This window comes from Salmo salar, chromosome ssa05, assembly GCF_905237065.1.
Source record: "Salmo salar chromosome ssa05, Ssal_v3.1, whole genome shotgun sequence".
NCBI classification, from domain to species: Eukaryota; Metazoa; Chordata; class Actinopteri; order Salmoniformes; family Salmonidae; genus Salmo; species Salmo salar.
This window is the reverse complement of record NC_059446.1, coordinates 34102344-34108432: the sequence shown is the minus strand read 5'-3', so window position 1 is coordinate 34108432 and position 6089 is coordinate 34102344.

Sequence of the window (6089 nt, the reverse complement as noted above, 5' to 3'; positions counted from 1 at the left end):
ATTATCTAAGAGTAAAATGTACATTGAGCAAAAGGCCCTGTCTTGGGGAGTACAATAGACCTTAATTACACATTAGATTGTGTAATTTCTACTACGTAGGTATGATTCTTGTTTATGCTCCACTTATCCTCTAAACGTCTTACATTACAAGTGTGGACTTACTATGGGAAAACAACATTTAGTGCTTTTATTTGCAGTTCATGAACTAGTTATACATTATTTAAACTAAAGTATATTACAATGACATTTGGTAAGTGTACTATATTATTTAGATTGCATGAACACCCCATAACGGAACTGATTGCACACAAAGCCTTGCACAATCCTCTGTGCTGTTAAAAGCCCTCCATTTCTCATGTATGATTTAAGCATTAATACCAAGCTGACACAGAGTGATACTTCATTTTAATATGAATATCAGATCAGTATTGATTTTGTGACATTATGGAATAATATATACTGCTATATCCTGCTTAATTCAGGTCTCATATTCAACATTTGATATTGGATGACAAAAAGACAAATTGCATGTAGTGAAGGTAACACTACGGGCACAATACCTCATACTTAGTTGAGCATATAAATATGGCTGCGCTAGGTCCAGCTGTTGATTTCAGTATTTGAGGAGACGCCTGTGTTCAGTTCAGGCAAACGAGAGAGAGAGAGAGAGAGAGAGAGAGAGAGAGAGAGAGAGAGAGAGAGAGAGAGAGAGAGAGAGAGAGAGAAAATGCATGAATCCTATATCATGGCCCTGATGCTGTTAATAGTATGGACCTGTGGAGGTAATGCAGCTCCTCCATGGGGTCCATTTAATCCCACATTATCATCACCCAGGAAAATGATCATCGTGATCCACCTCTTCGTCATGTCACCGGGCCGGTGCGTCATTGAACTACGTCAGAGCTGCACTGGTCTCAGAGTGTAGGAGTTAAAGATCTTCAGCACTTAGAGTCATTTGTCTAAAAACTCATTTACTAGTCTGAAACAAAGACACCCCCATCTCTTCCTCCTTACCCCCACGTCTCTCTGAATATGATAAAGTGCTAATTAATAATTCAGCTTAATTAAACACTCATATTTAAGAAATAAGGGGGATGGTGGGTGCCATCCAGCCATCAATTGCTGTAGTCGTTACTATTCATATATCTGTCACTTACATGAAATGAAGTACTTATACATGTACTAAACCCATTAGCAGTGGGCAGAGGCAATGGTAAATACAGGAAGCTGTTCTTCACATATAGTGCAATTATTGTTTTCATGTAGGCCATGAATCACCAGCATCTCTTTCGGTGTGAACTTAAACACGCAGACCTTATTAAATCACTTGGGACGTAAATATTGATAATGTCTCACTCCACCCGTGTTTTTATGAACATTACATAGAATAATTCCTGTGTATCATTATTGATACCTCGCTGCATGTGCTCGCTCGTGAATGGCAGAGTGGATCTAATTTAATTTGATGATAGGTGATCCAATTTCCCGGAGGATCCCAGGATGTACCCACACAACTCCACCTGGGTCTGGGTACAGGATGCACCTGGTGCCCCCTCTGCCCCCCTCTCCTCTCAACGCACTGTGAAAAAAAAATATCTAGTTAATTCAACTGATCATTTATTAATAACTGGCTCCACAGACTTTTTTGTTTATTCAAATGTACAGTGAAAGTGTCACCTGAATGTTTTGTTGGCCCAAACTTTTCTCCGACTTGAAAAAACCTAGGCAAAAATGTGGTTAGCGACACCGACACACACACACAGTACAGTGCTTATAACATACATGGTTTGGTAGCATAGAGGTTGTGAATGAATCAAGAGGTTGTGAGTTCAAATCCCAGGTGAGGACATGTTGAATAATAATTCCTTTATAAATGAATATGCACGATGTCAATGTGTGTCAAATATGTACATTGAAAACATGTTAAAAGCACTATTTGAATGTGTGGGTGTCCCTAACTTAATTCTGGCCCAAACTAAGTTGGAGCTTAGGTAATACTTCAAGTAACACTTTGACTGAACAGTTGAGTAAACTAAAAAAAGCAGTCGAATCAGTAAATAAATAACTATTAGTTTAATGAACTATTTTTTACAGTATGGTGCCCCTCTCTTCCCTTTACTTTCTCCTCTCTTCTTCTCCCTGCAAGGAGCAGGGGCTGGAGGAACCCTAGAGGCTCAGAAACACCCACAGTAGGCTATTAACCCTAACCGTAACCTGAGACAAGTAGCTCCCTCTCTCTCCCCTCCCCCCTCCCAGACTTTGTATTGTAGGTTATGTCTGTATCATCTGTAGTATAGTCAGTCTCCTGGCTGTGGCTCGATGGTGCTACAGAGACAGACAGCGGGGGATGAGACACGGGGACGGGGGCCTAGCGATGTGACGAGCACTTCTATTCTGCAGCCATCGATCTGTGTGCTGGGCCACCTTTAAAACTGCTGTCACACATGTCTTGTTCCATCCTGGTCAACAGCCCTTTGTTGTAACTTACAGCTTTTTCCCGTTTCTTTTTGATCTACTTTTCATCCTGCCTGTCAGCTTGTCATTGTCAGGCGCTCTTACCTATTTCTTATGGCCATCTATCTTTCCTTTTCTCAATAATATTCTCAGCATGGAAAACAGTTAAGTAATTCATTCCACTGTTCCCTTTCCATATCACACAAGTGTATTTTCTGAGTTCTAAAAGGATGACGGTTGAAGAAGGACGTAAAGGCGTGTGCGAACACACACGCACACACACACACACACACACACACACACGCACACACACAGGCACACAGACAGGCACACACACACACACACACAGACACACACACACACACACACACACACACACACACACACACACACACACACACACACACACACACACACACACACACACACACACACACACACACACACACACACACACACACACACACACATACAGATCCATACATTCCAGCCTGACACTAGCAGACAAATCAGAGACTGGCGTTCGGCATTTAGATGGAGACGACTCGATAGTAGACAGGAGGAAGCTCTCTCATCCATTTATATGCAGACGATACAGCCTTATACTCAGCTGGACCCTCCCCGGATTTTGTGTTGAACGCTCTACAACAAAGCTTTCTTAGTGTCGAACAAGCTTTGTCTGCCTTTAACCTTGTTCTGAACACCTCCAAAACAAAGGTCATTTGGTTTGGTAAGAAGAATGTCCCTCACCCCACAGGTGTGATTTCTACCTCTGAGGGTTTGGAGCTTGTGGTGGTTCATTTCTTTACTATCAAATGAGGAGAGACACACTTATCACGCAAGTCAGAATTATACTGAAACTAAATCTTTATTAACTTGTTAATAAGGGAGCAGGTCAATACAACACACACATATAAAGTGAACCGATTGAGTGCTCTACGTTAATAATGATGGTTGGTCGACGAATCACCCTCAGATGATTTGTTGAGAGCCCCGAGACAAAAGTACAAAGGTATTTTATAGCCAAGATACACCCTCTTCAGTCTACATGACAAACAACAGATGTATGGAATGGGTCACACGGTTAAGATTAGTATGAAAGATACTTATAATTCACAGCAGACAGTATCTCATTGTGTAGAGACCAGGGTCTGGCCCTGGGGTCATTTCTCCCTGGCACCCTATAGAACAGAAACATTAACTCATGCTCTGGAATGCGGTATCACCCAAAGACATCGTAAATCTTCCAGAGGCCCATCCTCAGTAGAACACACACAGATGAGCGTTCTAACAACCCCTTATTCTGTTGCATAAAACAACCATTTGATCCAATAGCAGCATTATAACAATCTTGTAATTTCTCCACCATAAGCTTGAGGAAATCACCTCATACAAGTACTTGGGAGTGTGGCTAGACGGTACACTGTCCTTCTCTCAGCACATATCAAAGCTGCAGGCTAAATTTAAATCTAGACTTGGTTTCCTCTATCGTAATCACTCCTTATTCACCCCAGCAGCCAAACTAACCCTGATTCAGATGACCATCCTACCCATGCTAGATTACGGAGATATAATTTATAGATCGGCAGGTAAGGGTGCTCTCGAGCGGCTAGATGTTCTTTACCATTCGGCCATCAGATTTGCATCCAATGCTCCTTATAGGACACATCACTGCACTCTATACTCCTCTGTAAACTGGTCATCGCTGTATACCCGTCGCAAGACCCACTGGTTGATGCTTATTTTTAAAACCCTCTTAGGCCTCACTCTCCCCTGTCTGAGCTATCTACTGCAGCCCTCATCCTCCACATACAACACCGGTTCTGCCAGTCACATTCTGTTAAAGTTCCCCAAAGCACACACATCCCTGGATCGCTCGTCTTTTCAGTTCGCTGCAGCTAGCGACTGGAACGAGCTGCAAAAAACACTCAAACTGGACAGTTTTATCTCAATCGCTTCATTCAAAGACTCAATCATGGACCCTCTTACTGACAGTGGTGGCTGCTTGGCGTGATGTATTGTTGTCTCTGTCTTATTGCCCTTTGTGATGTTGTCTGTGCCCAGTAATGTTTGTACCATGTTCTGTGCTGCTACTATGTTGTGTTGCTACCATGTTGTTGTCATGTTGTGTTGCTACCATACTGTGTTGTCATGTGTTGCTGCCATGCTATGTTGTTGTCTTAGGTCTCTCTTTATGTAGTGTTGTGGTGTCTCTCTTGTCGTGATGTGTGTTTTGTTCTATATTTATTTATTTATTTATTTATTTTTAATCCCAGCCCCCGTCCCCGCAGGAGGACATTTGCCTTGTGGTAGGCCGTCATTGTAAACAAGAATTTGTTCTAACTGACTTGCCTAGTTAAATAAAATAAATAAAAGAAAAGAGGCTGCTGCCGAGCAGCTTGGCCGTTAGTATTGATCTCTGCAGTAGGGTTGTTGACTTCCTATAGCTCTCTTCAGTCCTCCACACAAAGAGATTTCACTGGTTCCCTTCGCTTACACTGGCTGGCCCTGTCAGATAGGGAAGAGTGACTGGCTCTCTCACAGGCCTATAAAGGTTAAATAAAAGCTAAGAGGGAGCAAACCAGTCTATAGGCTTATAGAGATGCTCAAGGTCTAAACAGTATCTTTATACAGAGCAGGGGAGTGACTGTGTTTGATCTGTTGATTCGAGGGACAGAAAGAGAGAGTTAGAGAGACAGAGAGATGGAGAGAGAGATGGCGAGAGAGGTGGAGAGAGAGTGGGAGAGATGGAGAGAGAGGTGTAGAGAGAGTGGGAGAGATGGAGAGAGAGTGGGAGAGATGGAAAGAGTGAGCATAAGAACTCTTAAGAGAACAGATAACCCCACATAGAGAAGACAGTAAAGTGATGGTTCTGTCTCATCCTTGGAAATCACATGATTACACAACAGAAATTCATCACAGACAGAACAACACAAACACGCAAAAAAACAGTACAAAACTAATAGTATTACTTTACTTTGAGTAAAGTTTCCAACTTACTATACTATACAGTTTCAAACTAGTAGAGAGAGTTCTGTAGACACAATCTTCCTTGTAACTGATTCTCCTCTCTAAGTATCTGTCTCAAGGGTAAATGCTCACGGCTCACAGTAGCTTTGAGACGCGACCTCTGGCTAAATGAGATAACTTAGAAGTACAGTACTGGAGATGGAGAGAGAGCAAGAGAGAGAGGGAGAGAGAGCAGAGAGAGAGAGAGAGAGAGAGAGAGAGAGAGAGAGAGAGAGAGAGAGAGATGAAGCAGGGAGGAAGAAAGAGAAAGGGAGGAGAGAGGGAAAGAGAGAAGAAGTCAGAGCCCTGGCCAACAGATAAAGATCACAAAATGAGGGAACAGACTAGGTCTGGGTAGAGGCAAAGGGAAGCAGAATACCTTGAGAATTAATAGAGAAAAATATCAGAAATATTAGAAATATGTGCTGTCTTCCCCACGTGGACACCCTGGTCAAGAAAAACTTCTCTATCAGACATATTAAAAACACACACAGAGATAGACCACACCTCCATGTTTCATACATTTACCACAGTCATACCGTGTCAGATGCAATGTCAATGTCTCTTTTAGATATACAGTATATTACAGTATATTACACCTGTTTATTCTCTGTATTGTTTGAGTG